General features: G+C 44.4%; 1 protein-coding gene across 13 annotated transcripts in view; it reads right to left on the bottom strand.

The window, feature by feature from the left end:
- PLCB4 (phospholipase C beta 4) overlaps window positions 1-16485 on the bottom strand; it is a 665275-nt gene that overhangs the window by 591239 nt on the left and 57551 nt on the right. For 4 of the 13 annotated variants that reach the window (XR_014561903.1, XM_083730048.1, XM_083730045.1 and 1 more), the window contains exon 1: window positions 11234-11491. The exons of the other annotated variants lie outside the window; for them this stretch is intronic. The gene's annotated coding sequence lies outside the window, so the exon portion shown is untranslated. Of the gene's footprint in view, window positions 1-11233; window positions 11492-16485 lie in introns of those variants that run through there. 13 annotated transcript variants of the gene reach the window in all.

The following is a 16485-nucleotide window of genomic DNA, read 5'->3' as shown; positions in this document are numbered from 1 at the left end:
ATTCCCTCTTCTCCACAACTGGGAGTCCTGGCCTAACTATTATTCCTCTGCAAACATCAGAGAGCAACGATGGTGAAGGCTTCAGGAATGAAGTGTCTTAACCCGCATCTCTTCCTCCCCCCCCCCCCCAATCTGGCTGTGAAAGCAGCCACAGCCTCTATGGACACACAAGAATCAATTTCATCAGAAGTCAGTGACCCATCTGTTCTAGTCCTCTCTACCAGCAGGTTTGTGTTGCTGTCGTTCAGCTCATCACTGGGCTTGTTTCTCCCAGATCCAACATCTACTTCCCTCCCCACCAAAAATGAACAGAAGCAATTCATTCTAGCTGAAGCTGCAGAAGAGAAGAACAAAGATGTTGGGAGAGGTTTGATGCAAGCTTTGAACTCACAGGATTGCTGGCAGAACGTGGAGTGTTCGCCAAATGCAACTTCAATAAGCTCCAACTAGTACTAGTACGGCCAAAGGTCAGGGATAATGTGAGTTATAGCCCACCACAGTTGAATGGTGCTGCGTTGGTTACTCAATTAAGCAAGGAACCCACTGGGTTGCACTAAACAAAGCCACTGCCCAAGTAGAACAACTACTAATCATTCAATGGAGCTTTCTCTCCTTTTCCTCTCCCTGAAAGCCCCCACTCCAAATCTGCGCTGGGGTTCCCTGAACACACCAGAGCAGATTTGGGGGGTGCTGTTTTGGGGAGAAGAGAAAGTCTTAAGTTCTACCACACAAGCAGAAGTTGCTCCACTTGTGCAAATGTCGATTTCAGTCCATTGCCATTCATAGATTCAACTGTATTTGGAAATTCAATGGGGAAAATTTGGGAAGGAGGTTATTTCTTCGGCTCAAGTCACAGATGTAGCCCCTTTTACAGTTTTCTGCTTGTTTGCTCCTTCTTGACTTTCAGGCACCCTGGCAACCAAGTATTTAGTAGCTATGTGCCGCAAAATGGCAAGTGCTTGGGTGGTGGTGGGGTTAATGTTTCATTGCAGAATGCAATAACAGCACATTTGCTTTGGCTATTAAAGAGATGTTCTCCAACTGCGAGAAACTAAATGTATGTACTTTTCAAAATGTACACTTTTGAATATGTGGTGCTGCTGTCATAAAACCTGGAGGAATGCTCTGCAAGAGTTGGCAAACGATGCTTTGCGATCATTTGTCACCATGATCCTCCAACAGCTTTCCGCAGAAAAACAAAAACAAAAGAAGGAACAATGGCAGAAAACCAAACACAACGCTGCAAATTGTGTACTTATGGGGGGGGGGGTCCAAAGCATTAACACATGAATTGCAGGGGAAACACATCTGGGCTTCTTGATTTTGTGTGTGTGTGTGTGTGTGTGTGGATTTATACGAATGCAGGAAGAGAAGGACAGGTCAAAAGCCAGTTTTCCAGGGATATAGCCTTAGATTTTGCCTATGGAAGCAAAGGCTGACATTGCAGTAGCACTCAACCTACAACTTTGGAAGGTGGTTGAAAATGTTTCCAGAAAAGGCCCATGACCTGGTATTTAAATGAAATGGAAATAAGCCCCAACAAACCAAAGGAGGTTATTATGAACAAATCAGGATCTGAACTTGCAAAAACTAAATAATGCACAGAAATTGTATTATGAAAGTATTTTATGCAACTAATGCAAACAATTCTATTATGAACACAGCATGCTGGTTCCAAGTAGGTTCTGGGCCCAGTGTGGAAGCCAGTGGTGTATTGTGGTGGAGGCCACGGGGGCTGTTGCCCCAGGCACAAAACTGTTAGGTGCACAAAATGCCAACTCCTGGTGCTGCCTCAATACAGCTGCATGTTTCCATGGCTAGGCTCCATTGAAAACGGCTTCTCCATGTGAACCAGGAAGTGACCTCACCAGACAATGGAATGACTCTTCTTTTCTTATCTCTGGGGCCACAATCTCTTGGGTGACACGTATGCCGTAAGGCAGTTGAACGCATATGAGTACTCTGTCAGTTGCCCTCCCAAGCCTGCTTCATGTGGCTCTGGGCACTAGCAACCCACGCTATGCCACTGGTGGAAGCACAGGGAACAGGAGGTACTTTTGCCTCCCCCTCCCTACTGTGAAAGCCCTGAGACATCTGAGGTAGGTGTTTCGTGCTAGTACTGGGATTGGCACAGACCTCAGCTTCACTAGACAACTTGCCCTCATTCTGAACGTCTGCAATCTAACAAAGGGGAAAGTTGAGGCTGCTGAGTGTTTGGGGGTTGCTGTTTATGTACATGGAATGGAGATCTTCCCTCTTGGGGTGCAGACTTCAAACTGGGAGATCTGCAAGACAGGGAACGCCACTAAAAACAGCACTTTCTTGTTGTATCACAGCAGGGCTGTCAGGATGCGAGACGAAGTTCTAGATTGGAATCAATGGTAGGGAACCTATGCCTAATCTTTCCTTCCTCAAGTTTGTCTACTTGACATTTGACAACAATGGGAGACCCTGAAAATAGGATAATATAACAGCAGGGGTTTTGTTTTGAATGGATTATAGCTATTCCGATTCAAAACACACACACCCTTCATGCATCTTTACAAATATTGGATGGTTGAAATATTTGGTCATTAAGATTCCATTTAGAATGGAAGCATCTTTGGGATGGTGCAACTTTCTCCTTTAAAGGAAAAGCAATGCTATTTTTGTAGATAACAACTTCAAGACCAGGCTGCGTGTGCAGAGGCTGTTGGGCGACGAATGGTCTTTGGAGCCATACTGCCATTTTGGGAATGGAAAACGAAATGCAAGCTTAAATGTCATTGTGCCTTTGCATTCTGAGATGCGAGACATTCTCCGTGTTGGGAATGATTACAGAAGGAATCAAAAACAAAATTTCCAATATCACAAGGCCCGTTATACAAGCTCTTGTGATGCAGCCACATTCGGAATGCCGTACATAGTTTTGGTCATCCCTCTTAAAAAGGATATCGTAGGAAAAGGGAGAAAGAAAAGGGTGGCCAAAATGATCAGTGGGTTGGAGCGCCTCATCTTCATGGGAAAGGCTAAAAGTGCTGGGAAGGTTTTTAGTCTGACAGCAAGGAAAAAATTAAGAGGGAATGTGATTTTATTTATTCAATTGCTTGTTAAACTTTGTAAGTTGTTTTCTGACAAACAACAACAACAACAACCCACACCTCCAAGCAGCACACAAATTAAAAAAATGGAATGCACTTTTGAAAACATTTTTTTTTGGGGGGGAGGGGGACAACACAAAACAAAACATCACTATAATAAGCAGAAAAGAGCCTCAGTCCATCACCTTATCAAATGGCGAAACTGGTTCCAGGGACATCCAGCCAGTACCCAAAGCCCAATGAACTTGAAACAAGAGAATTTTAACCATCTTTTTTTCAAATTAAAATGGGATGGAGCTGGGGGGGGGGCTGCACCTTTAACAAACCAGAATCCTATTTGTTGAATATCTGAAAAGAACATGTGATGTGCAAACAACACTGGTGGGATTTCAAGAAGCACTGTGAAAGTCGAGATATATTGTTAAAAAGAAATAGGAGTGGGAGGGAAGTTTAATGGCAATATAAACAGAGGAATGTGTAAACTGAGAAGTAAATATGGATGATTGTCAGAGAAGCTGAAGGAAGTCTAAAAAGAACCAAATTTGTGAAAATCTGAAGAAAAACAACAACAAAAAAACAAACCAGAGTCCTAGGAGGTCATGGCTCTTTAAAGTGAGAAGGTGCTGTTTTAAATGTATAATGCATATGGAGACTTAGTGAGAACTAAACCATAGTTTGCGCAACATTAGACTTGTTCACACATTACACTGAACATGGGCAGAAACTCTGTCTACACATGTGCACGTGTTTGTGTGAAAGGGTGTAAACCTCTTGCTTTGTGCAGCTCAGCTACTGTGTACACAGCTACACAAACCATACACTTGTTGAACATTGCACACAAACACCCCTAATGGCATCACGGTGTACCGTGGAGGATGTAAGGAGCTCTCCACCAAATTCCTGGGGAGCTGGAGTAGAATTGAGACTTCTCTCTAAATTGCCAGTTGGATTAGAGTCTTTGAACCAGAGGGCTGCCCTGAAACCTGGGGGGAAAAACTGGCCAAGTTTCAACAACTTCAGTATCAAAACTGAAGATTTAAGAACTGAAATCAAAATTGTTCTACTTACTGCCCGGTTGTTATGCGGAAATTAAAATGGGTAAATAATCCCAAGATTCTGTTAGTGGGTCTTTTTTTGTCTTCTACTCTGAATTCATGCCCCGGCACTACCCACATCAGGGAGCCTACTTTATCACAACCCAGGGACACATTAAAAAGAAATATTCATCACATAAAGCTATCAGCAGCAAAATCCCCTCGTGGCGATTTTACGTCAAAGGGGACCACAGGAATCAGCGATGGACAGAAGCTCCAAATTTCCAATTAGCAATTGCTTTTAAAAAATTGAACCAGAGTTCCAACCCACAGTTAATATGCATAGAAATAGGGAATTTGAATTAATTGTAAAGAGCTCCCAGGGTGGTGATGACATCACTGCTGCACTGGGATCAATATGAGCTTTAAACATGCCAGAACCTCTTTGCAATGTGGCAAATGTGGTTTCTATTAGCCATAATGCTATCATGGGCAGACCGTATTTTTCACTCTATAGGACGCACTTTTCCCCCTCCAACAATGAAGGGGAAATGTGTGTACGTCCTATGGAGCGAATGCAGGCTCCTTGGCTTCAGAGATAGCAACAGGACGCCTCTGAAGCGCAGAGGGAGCGCTCCCTCCGAGCTCCAGAGGCTTCGCATTGCTTTCGCTGAAGCCTGGAGAGTGAGAGGGGTCGATGCGCACCAACCCCTCTCGCTCTCCAGGCTTCAGGCAGCTATCTGCAAGCCTTCGGAGCACAGCAGGACTTCCCCCCACGCCCCGAAGGCCTGCGGATAGCAGCCTGCAGCCTGAAGCAAGCCTTCGGAGCCTGCAAGCCTTTGGAGCGCACCCCTAGCCCCGCAAGCTCCGGGAGTGGCGGTAAAGCAGTGAGCAACCTTGCCGCCGCTCCCGGACCTGTTCTGGGGGCTGGGGTCAGGGGAAGCTCGGGCTTCCCCCACCCCAGCCCTGTGGCTAAAAACGAAGCCAAGACAGCGAACGGGATCCATCCCTCTCACTGTCGTCTTCTGCCAAAGCCACACGCAGCCTCTCCCAGCTGGAGAGGTTGTGTGCGGCTAAAGAGGAAGCCAAGACAGCCAACAGGATGGATCCGCTCGCTGTCTTGGCTTCTTTGCTCTTTGGGGCTGGGGGGGGATAATTCCCCCACCCTTTATTTCCCCCTCAAAAAAACAAGGTGTGCCCTATAGTCCGGTGCACCCTATGGAGCGAAAAATACAGTAATACCCTCAAAGAGCCAAAATTCTAGATTCCCAGCTCTCACTTAAAAAACCCGAAACCTTATTCTGACCATTTTGTGAGAAACTACCCTGCTCCTGTTGTTCAGTGTGTCAGCCAATGCATGAATTCATGGCAGTAACTGACACTGAGGAAAACGGATCGGGCCAATTAGCCAAAGGAAAAGTTAAATGGCTCCTCCATTATCCAGGGAGGAACTTCCCAGTTCACATTTTAAAGTCTTTTTGGGGGGGGGGGTTCCTTTCCTGGTGGAGAAATGTTTGCGGCTTCACATAAAATAATCTGGAAATCCTAGCTGTAGCAGTGGATCTACCAACAAAGAAAAAGTGTAGCAGCCATGACAGATTTTTCTAACTCATGCCTTTTGTCATACTAAAAAATTATGTCATTTCCCCTTGCTAAGCTTGTAAACTTTTTAGGAAACATCCTGCTGATGCCAATTCAGCTCACCTTTATTGTACTCATTTTTCAGGGGAGAGGGTGGCAGCTGAGATAGCCTGGTCTAGACCAGGTAGTAGAATTTTAGCATACCCATTTTGACTGGTTGCAGGCGGAGGAATCAAAGTAGTATATGACAGACAGTGAGGCATTGCATTGTTATCCAGTTTCCATTATTATTATTTATTAAATTTCTATACTACCCTTCATCTGACGACCGCAGGGCAGTTTACAATATAAAAACACAAAAACATAGGTAAAGGTAAAGGTACCCCTGCCCGTACGGGCCAGTCTTGACAGACTCTGGGGTTGTGCGCCCATCTCACTCAAGAGGCCAGGGGCCAGCGCTGTCTGGAGACACTTCCGGGTCACGTGGCCAGTGTGACAAAGCTGCATCTGGCGAGCCAGAGCCGCACACGGAAACGCTGTTTACCTTCCCGCCAGTAAGCGGTCCCTATTTATCTACTTGCACCCGGAGGTGCTTTCGAACTGCTAGGTTGGCAGGCGCTGGGACCGAGCAGCGGGAGCGCACCCCGCCGCAGGGATTCGAACCGCCGACCTTTCGATCGGCAAGTCCTAGGCGCTGAGGCTTTAACCCACAGCGCCACCTGCGTCCCACAGCGCCACCTGCGTCCCACAGCGCCACCTGCGTCCACTGCTGCAGGGCAGTTTACAATATAAAAACACAAAAACATACTAACAAACAAAAACAATAACCCCCTCACAGTTTAGAAGGCCACAGATTGGCTAATGAGCCAAAGACCTGGAAGAATAGGAATGATTTTATCTGATGCCTAAATATATGCAACAAAGGCACCAGGCGGGCCACCCCAGGGAGAGCATCCCACAAGTGGGGAGCCACCACCAAAAATCCCATGCTGCCCCCCTCCAGACCTCTTGCAGAGGAGGCACACAAAGAAGAGCCTCAGATGATGATCCTGTTTGGTTCATATGGGGGGAGGCAGTCCTTGACATTGGGTAGTGCATTTAGCCATGCAGGTGGTGCTGTGGTCTAAACCGCTGAGCCTCTTGGGGTGGCCGCTCGGAAGGTCAGTGCTTTGAATCCCCGAGACAGAGTGAGCTCCTGTTGCTCTGTCCCAGCTCCTGCCAACCTAGCAGTTCAAAAGCACACCAGTGCAAGTAGATAAATTGGTACAGCTGTGGAAGGAAGGTAAACGGTGTTTCCATGCACTCTGGTTTCCGCTCTGTTGCACCAGAAGCACTTTGGTCATGCTGGCCACATGACCCAGAAAGTCGTCTGCAGACAAATGCTGGCTCCCTTGGCCTGAAAGCGAGATGAGCGCTGCAACCCCATAGTTGCCTTTGACTTGACTTAACCATCCAGCGGTCCTTTACCTTTACATTGCATTTTTATAAGGGAAATGTTGCTATGAAGTTGACTGCTGCAGCAGCACAATTCATTTAGGGCTGCAGGAGGTGAAGGAATCAACAGAAGTGAGGATTTCAGCTATAGCTGCAAACTCATATGAACTAGACTATTATTTTTTGATAGTTCAATTCACAACTAATCTAACAAAAGTTTCCATGAAAAAATGAGCTCTCTCACCAATCTGTTTATGTTTCACTGATTAAGACATTTCAGCTAAATTGCACAAAATATTCAATACTGAATATTCAAATACTGAATAAGAAAGGAATAGTTCCCTGAGAGCGAAAATGTGGCTCTCATGAACAACTCACAATGTGGTTACCCTAAAGACTGGTGCCTTCTAGGCGATTTAAAAATCTGAAGTCACATCAGGTAACAAAATAAGACTCTCCTTCATCTCCAAGTTCCTTCTCATCCACTATTCCTATGCTTCTGAAATAAGGCTCCATAGGGCAGCAAAGTTGACATCCTGTTCCTATTTTCAGAGCTTGGAGAGCTTCCATGTAGCATAATATGTAATCCTTCCTTATAAAAGACCAACCCCATAAGACCTCACGACGCAAAACAATTAACCAGGAACACAAACAACCTTGTTGGTTAGGTAAATAGAACTGAAAATACTCTTTTGTAATATCAAGTGTTTATGTCTTATGTCCACAATTACCCAAGATGCTAGAGAGGCGCTTCCCAAACTCCCCCCCCCCCCCGCCTATGAACCATTTGAAAACTGCTGAGGGTCTTGGGAAGACCACTTAAGGGTTTTTGCAATGTGCTGTGCTAGACACTATATAATTTTTAATTGCATTTTAATTGCTTCTTTTATTTCTCGTATATTCTCTATGTCATCGAACTGAAGTTTGAACTCCACCGAATCCCAGTTGTAATACAATAAAGTACATTACAAAAGAAGCAATAAAAATACAATTAAAAATCAATATGAATGCCTAATGTGATGGATGGGCCTTCTCCTGTCTTCATCCACAAATCCACAAACACACTGTTATTCTGCCCTTAAAGACAGATCCATTCCTGCTATTACTTCAAGCAACAGTTTAAAAGGTCTGTGCATACAACGGCATGTGGATGAGCATCAGGCTTAGAAACCCCATTCCTCCTTCCATTCCACTCAGGACAAGTACGTCTGCTGATCTACAAATTGGATATCCTGGTTTAAAACAAACTCTATTCAGTTGACAAACAGGCCAGCTTCAAACATGGGTTTGTTTAACAAGATGGCTTGTTTAACTAAGCATTGTTTGTTTTAAGCCAGGACACTTGGTTTGCACATAATGCTAAGCTAAGTATGTGAAAAGAAAACCGTCCATAAAATTATGGGGCCAGCACATCACTCAGAAAGGTGCCTAAAATCATGACAAGACAGAAGTACTGTTTTGGGGGGGGGCAAGGGGACAGGCAGGTGTGGAGGACTCCCTGGTCCTGAATAAGGCAACTGTGCTCCTGAAGGACCAGGTGCGCAGCCTGGGAGTCATTTTGGATTCACAGATGTCCATGGAGGCACAGGTCAATTCTGTGTCCAGGGCAGCTGTCTACCAGCTCCATCTGGTACGTAGGCTGAGATCCTACCTGCCAGCAGACTGTCTCGCCAGAGTGGTGCATGCTCTGGTTATCTCCCGCTTGGACTACTGCAATGCACTCTATGTAGGGCTACCTTTGAAGGTGACCCAGAAACTACAACTAATCCAGAATGCAGCAGCTAGACTAATGACTGGGAGTGGCTGCCGAGACCATATTACACCAGTCCTGAAAGACCTACATTGGCTCCCAGTACGTTTCTGAGCACAATTCAAAGTGTTGGTGCTCAACGGTCTCGGCGCAGTATACCTGAAGGAGCATCTCCACCCCCATCGTTCAGCCCAGACACTGAGGTCCAGCTCCGAGTGCCTTCTGGCAGTTCCCTCACTGCGAGAAGTGAGGTTACAGGGAACCAAGAAGAGGGCCTCCTTGGTAGTGGCGCCCGCCCTGTGGAACGCCCTCCCATCAGATGTCAAGGAAATAAACAACCATCTGACTTTTAGAAGACATCTGAAGGCAGCCCCGTTTAGGGAAGTTTTTAATGTTTGATCTTTTATAGTGTTTTTAATATTCTGTTGGGAGCTGCCCAGAGTGGCTGGGGAAACTCAGCCAGATGAGCGGGGTATAAATAATTTGTTGTTGTTGTTGTTACCACCACTATTACTACTACTAAAAGGGGTCACCAGGCTGAAATACAACCATCCGCTTTCCCACACCTGAACTGGTCAAATTAAATATGAGATCAACATAATTAGCAGTATAGAAGACCATTCAGTGCCCCCCCACCAGCTATTGAAACAATCCACAAACAGGTGGGTCAGCCAAAAATTCCTACATGGCCCCGAAGTGACCAACCAGTCACACTGAGAGGGAGGGAGGTGCTGCTGCCAGAAAAATATGAGGAAGGAAGACAGCCACCCAGCCTTTATTCGGCCATCCCACCCAAAAGCATATGAGTGACACAAAGGTGCCCTGCTGGTCAGTACCAATGCAAAATGGGCATCAGAACGGGCCCTGAGACAAAACTATTTTTCTACGGCACATTTCAAGCTAAGGAGTATTCAACAGCAGCCTTAATTCTGCAGCAATGAATTAAATGAGAAAGCCCAACCTTAGAATGAAGGAAATAAAGACCTGCACTACAGGTTTGAGAACAACGCTGCCAGTCTTTGTTGGCAATAAAGTATGACACAGTTGCTTCTTTCTAAGCAATTTACTTAGAACACCTGGGTCAAGGAAACATAGTGACGTTGCTGTTTTGTTTCTCCCCAACCGGCAAAAACAAAGAGAGAAAAGTTCAAGGTTTCCAGAGGAAACATTTTATAGAAACAATGGAATGGAAAAACTGGCAATCAGGATAAGTGTCCTTGCTGAAATGTTGCTATACAGTACTACTCAAAAAAATCTCAGTACAGTAGTACCTCGGGTTACAGATGCTTCAGGTTACAGATGCTTCAGGTTACGGACTCCGCTAACCCAGAAATAGTACCTCAGGTTAAGAACAGAATAAGAACAGAAATGGTGCTCCAACGACGCAGCGGCAGCAGGAGGCCCCATTAGCTAAAGTGGTGCTTCAGATTAAGAACAGTTTCAGGTTAAGAACAGACCTCCAGAACAAATTAAGTACTTAACCCGAGGTACCACTGTACTGTATAAGAATTAATTTAGACATTTTTTAAAAAAATAAAAAACCCTGTAAAGACGAGCTATTGATTCTTGTTTCCAATATGTGCAGATGAACTCAGGGCTCAGTGAAATAGGAAGACTTAACAATTTCATTTTTCTCCTGGCAAAACCTACCCCCCCCCCTTTAGATCATTCTTTTCAGTTGATACAGTTTTCTTTTTTTGCAGATCACCAGTGCGGATAAAATCTTGGCTGTAGCAAACCAAAGAAAAGGAAGTTTTGATCTCAACAGAGTCAGGATTTGATTCATTAGGAAAGCCTTCAGCAACTGAGTGCCTGGCATATGTTTTGAACTGCAATGCCTATTACCTGCAGTGAGCAGCACCAAGGAGCAAAGGCTGCTTTAAGATACATCCCATTCTCTGATCCTTTTAAGAAGCCAGCTGTATATGAGAACACCACCATCCCATCAAATCCTGGGCAAGGACCAGGCAAACAACATCACAAACCAAATTCATTCACACTATGCAAAACATCTGTTTTATTCAGCTCTATGGATACAGGATCGAACTAAACCTCCCTTTAGTTATGCGGTTATAAAGTCTCTGCTAACATGCAAAAAAAGGGGCTGTGGAACCGAAACGTCAAAGAGCAAGAACCAAAAAAGGCACATTTTTTTAAAGCAACCATCGAACTCATAATGCCTATATATACTTCCAAAGGAAATAAAATTTGGGGAGGCCAATAATTTTTCTGGCACTATTAATTGCAGAGCTAAAACCAATTTGTTTTACGGGACTCCTTTTTTGCATGCAAAAGATACTATTTCAAGGGACCTGGAATATATCTCAGAATATCAGTGCTAAAAGATGCCTTACCCTAGACTGTGAAATCCCAGTCCGCAGCCTTCAACTCTTAGGGAAGCGGCTGCACAAACAGATGGCGGAATTGCACTGGGCATTGTTCCGAAGAGAACTCCTTTAAAGCAGCTCCTCCAGCTGCTTTAAAAGGAAGTGGTTGATACATAGCAACATAGGCATCTTGGGGTGTGTGCACCCCCCTTCTCTTAGTAAGGCACTTGCCAAGAGAGATGGGGGAACTCCCCACTCCGCAGACTGTCTCCTTCAAAAGTGCCACTTTTAAAAGATTTTTGCACCTGTCCCTCCCGCACATACACAAAAGTTCACCAAGACATGACACATGCATATCAGTAAAATGTGGAGGGAAAGAAGGGAGGTCTTGCTTCTGCTTATCTTTAACTAATAGCTTAACATTTGCTTCAGCTCATCATAGCTGTAAAGCCAGCAGCCTTGCCTTGGTCATTGCAAGGGGAACACAAGTTCCCGTATTTTTCGCTCTATAAGACGCACCAGACCACAAGATGCACCTAGTTTTTGGAGGAGGAAAACAAGAAAAAAAAATTCTGAATCTCAGAAGCCAGAACAGCAAGAGGGATTGCTGCGCAGTGAAAGCAGCAATCCCTCTTGCTGTTCTGGCTTCTGGTATAGCTGCGCAGCCTGCATTCGCTCCATAAGACGCACACACATTTCCCCTTACTTTTTAGAAGGGAAAAAGTGAGTCTTATAGAGCAAAAAATACGGTACCTACAAGTACACCTGCAGGTTATTGGAACGGATTAAAAAAAAGGTTTTTGAAATAGTAGAAAGTTTTTGAACTCCTTTCGACACACGGCTCCAGACACTGCATTCTTAGATAGATACAAGTTGTTCATCCCGCCAAACCCAAACCCCAGAGTTGAAAAGTGTTTTTGAAATATGTTTAAAGCATATTTTCTTTTAAAAGGATAAGTTAAGGCATTTGGTGGGTTAGATACACAATGTCACTACATACTTAAACTATAATCCTCATGTACTAAACAGTTTGTTTCTATGTTTTGGCTTATTTGACCCCTTCTGTATTGATTTGCTTATACCAGTTACATTGCTGAAATCTGAAAATACCTAGTTTGAAATACAAATTTGTCCTGCTTTTAACAACCACCTCAATGTTGTTGTTCTTTCACTCCTATTACTCTACAAGCCAGTGTCCTCATCTTTCTCTCTCTCTCTCTCTCTCTCTCTCTCTCTCTCTCTCTCTGCCCCCCTGAATGCTGTAATGGCCGCACCCCTGCTGCTACATGCCAAGGTGTCTAGGTTTTTAGTACAAACTTGGGATACTTTAGTTCAGCCTTTCTCAACCTTGGGTCCCCAGATGTGGTTCGACTACAACTCCCATCATCCCTAGCTAGCAGGCCCAGTGGTAAGGGGTGATGGGAGTTGTAGTCAGCAACGTCTGGGAATTCAAAGGTTGAGAAAAGCGGCCCTAGATCCGCGATGTCTCAGAGGGTCTTTGTACCTGAAATATGTGCTCATCCATATCTGAGATACAAGATGCCCTGGACATAAAATTCTGAGTTGACTGAATTCCTCTAAATGGATTCAGATGCCATGGAGAACTTCATTTCCCAGGTTCCTTGGTACCTGGGATACTGCCATTGTAGCATGCAAGATGCCAACAAATGGCTATTAGTTATGATGGCTGTATTCTACCTCCACCGTTGGAGGCAATATGTTTCTGAATACCATCTGCTAGGGATCACCAATGGGGATCATGCTATGGGGCTCAGGTCTTGAGAGGAGACTTCCTGTGGGCAACTGGTTCAGCTGAACTCCTCTTAGAGCCAGTGTGGTGTAGTGGTTAAGAGCGGTAGTCTCGTAATCTGGGGAACTGGGTTCGTGTCTCCGCTCCTCCACATGCAGCTGCTGGGTGACCTTGGGCCAGTCACACTTCTCTGAAGTCTCTCAGCCCCACTCACCTCACAGAGTGTTTGTTGTGGGGGAGGAAGGGAAAGGAGAATGTGAGCCTCTTTAAGACTCTTTAAAGGGAGTGAAAGGCGGGATATCAAATCCAAACTCTTCTTCTTCTTCTTCTTATGTCCTTATGAATTACCAAACCAATTACACAGACTCGTCCTTACACTTTCAAATTTACAATACTGAAATTTTTTTAAAAGCACTTTTAGTGAAATGAAATTAATTGAGCCTGTAAGTTTACAAAATAATTTTAAATTAGAATTGCCACCACATTGACTTCAGCCTTTAGAATTTGCTAGCTCTGAGACCTTGGTGGGACTTCTCTGGTCCTTTGTTTCACCATATATTGGCAAAATACCTGCCTATTGATGTCAAGTATCACATGCCACATTAAACCCTCGTTGTAAACAAACCTATGGTTGAATGTGACTGTACTGGGACAGGCTGCTAAAGAGTTCGCACTGCAGCGAAATAAGCCAGAGTCCGGCTTGTCGTGTGTGAAGCCAGGATCATGGCTTGTTTCTCTCCAAACAAATGATAAGTGGAAAGCTAAGAACAAAGCCTGAAGTGTAAAAAGCCACAAACCCAGATTCAGACAACACAACAGGCCAAATCTGGCTTGTTTCATCCGCAGCACAGCAGAAGAAGGAGAAGCAGAGTGGAGTGAGAATTTTTGAGCAGCATCAGTATGCTGCAAATTTACATTAAACCATCATTTGTTTTCAGATATGGTTTAATGTGGCCTGTGAAGCTCAATGTTTTCCAGACACCAAGCTCCAAGTAAAACTGAAGGCCATGATGAGAATGTCATGCAAAACTTTAGTACACAAAGAAACGATGCTTTAAGATAAACACACTGATCTCAGAAAATATCTATGCAAATTTCCTCAAAACCACTTATGGCACATATGGAAGGAAATGCAGATTATTTCATTCCCAAACCACTAAGCACAGATTGAATCCACAGCAAAACAAGCCAATCAATACACAACGTAGCAAAGAGTAAGATTGTTCTGGTAAGAAACCACGTTCGGCCCAAGTGAGCTATGCTACATTTTTACGATCAGAAAGCTCTCCCTCTTTCTTCCTGTTTTATTTTAAAGTAGAACTGTTAAGCAGTTTGTGATCAATGTGCATAGCATCCTTGAGTTAAAAGTAAAGGGACCCCGACTGTTAAGTCCAGTCGCGGTCTACTCTGGGGTTGCTCATCTCGCTTTACTGGCCGAGGGAGCTGGCATTTGTCCGCAGACAGCTTCCTGGTCATGTGGCCAGCATGACTAAGCCGCTTCTGGTGAACCAGAGGAGCGCACAGAAACGCCGTTTACCTTCCCGCCGGAGCAGTATCTATTTATCTTCTTGCACTTCGACGTGCTTTCAAACTGCTAGGTTGGCAGGAGCTGGTGTTGGAGACTTCAGAATCCAGACCAGAATAGAAAAATCCAGGCAGCAATATTTTTAAAAGGAGTTTTATTGACTTTGGTTTATTTGTCAGACAAGCAAAGCAAAGTGGGTACATTCAGCAAAAATGAGAGAATGCCCCCCGAACACCAGGGGCAGACAGTTTTTATCCCCTTAGGCAAAGCAAAGTTCAGCCCCTTCACCCACCCCCCTTAAACATTCCCCTTTATGCATATTCATTGAAGCTCAACCAATTAAAGAATTGATGGTGGCCCTCCGGTTCCAAGCTGCATTATCCACTAGGTGGCGCTGTAAGCTTATAATCCTCTTGACCTATTTGCAATTCCTTGTAAAACCACATTGGCCATCCGTGTTCTCACCTTATTTTGTGGTGGGCTACATCTTCCTGTTGTTCGCTCTATTCTCGGTGTGTTTACTGGAATTGGGTCAACGACTAGAGCAGGTGTGAAGTGCTCTGACCACACTTGCTGCATTTACAAAAATGCTGTGTGCAGGCAGAGGAGAGAAATAGTTTTTAGCTTTTAGCTTGCTTCTTATAAAATGGCTTCAGTCTGGCTCTCCAAAGTGGACCCAGGTGGACCCTTGGTCCTCACTCCTTCACTGGGACCGAGCAACGGGAGCTCATCCCGCTGAGGGGATTCAAACCGCCAACCTTCTGATCAGCAAGCCCTAGGCTCTGTGGTTTAGACCATGAGTTAGTGACTAGTTATTCACAATCTCTGAATGGTTAAAAAGAAAGGAAATGAACAAAGGAAACAATAACCCACATAACCCTTTTTGTTCTTGAAATCACAAACATGGTGACCTGAAACTGGGGCCACCCTAAAACCTGAACATGTTGGGTCCCTTTTTCTGTTCATTTTCCAGCTCTAGGACATTCGTTTTGAGAGGAGATGACACAATATTCCAAATGTGGCTGGAATATAGGTTCACATAAGAGCACTGTGGACCTGAAGTTTGTCCTTGCAGATTCTCCAAAAGAAAAACAAGAAGACTGGCACACTTCCACATCCTCTTTACCAAACTCGATTATTGGAATGAAAACGCAGGACTGAAATGTTATTTGTCACAATGAGAAACAAACTCATGTCAAACCTGAACTCTGTAGAACCCTAATAGGTCTGCAGTTTAGCATTACATTATTTAATCTCACCAGTTAGCTTTTTTAAATTTATTTTTTAAGGAATTTGAGAACTATATGTCATGAGCCTCGCAATGTTGTTGGGCCGGGAGTCAGGGCATTACACCCTAATCAACTTTATAGTGAATTATTGTGTTGTACGATATTTAAAAAACTCAGCCAAGTCTAGTGGCGCTCCCTGGTATCCATAGTTAAGACTATACACAGGCAAAAACAAGATTAATAATTTCAGAACTGAACCCAAATAGGGTGGTCACAGTATCTGCCACAGCTGAATAATTACATACCAGTGTCACTAAGTTTGGTAAAGTCCTGAAAGCCTAATTCGGGGGGGGGGGGAGGATATATTAATGCACAAGGACAAAAAACACAAACGAAATAGCAGAATCTCTTTTTGGAGGGCTAATTGGTATTTTATCACTGAGAAACTAAAATACTCCACTTTTACATGTCCCTTGGTTCCATACCAGTCAATGTTTTCTGGTAAATCATTAGCCCCCTTCCCAAATTGTTTAGGGTTCCTCATCTCATAGAGGATGACTCTCCATAGGACTTTTGCCAAATATGCAAGGGTAAGAGGGGGGTGAAGCCAGGACAGTGCAGGAACCCCAGGGTCAAGGCAGAGGGGCAAGGTTGGATTTAGGTTTGATGAGGCCCTAAGCTACTGAAGGTAATAGGGTCCTTTATATGTCCTTTGCCAACAACAAATTGTTGCTGTTTTTTCTGTTGCATATATGCTATATGGTAATTTATGGAC

This window comes from Podarcis gaigeae (genome assembly GCF_964106915.1).
Source record: "Podarcis gaigeae genome assembly, chromosome: 3".
Taxonomy (NCBI): domain Eukaryota; kingdom Metazoa; phylum Chordata; class Lepidosauria; order Squamata; family Lacertidae; genus Podarcis; species Podarcis gaigeae.
This window is presented reverse-complemented; position numbering and strand designations above follow the sequence as displayed.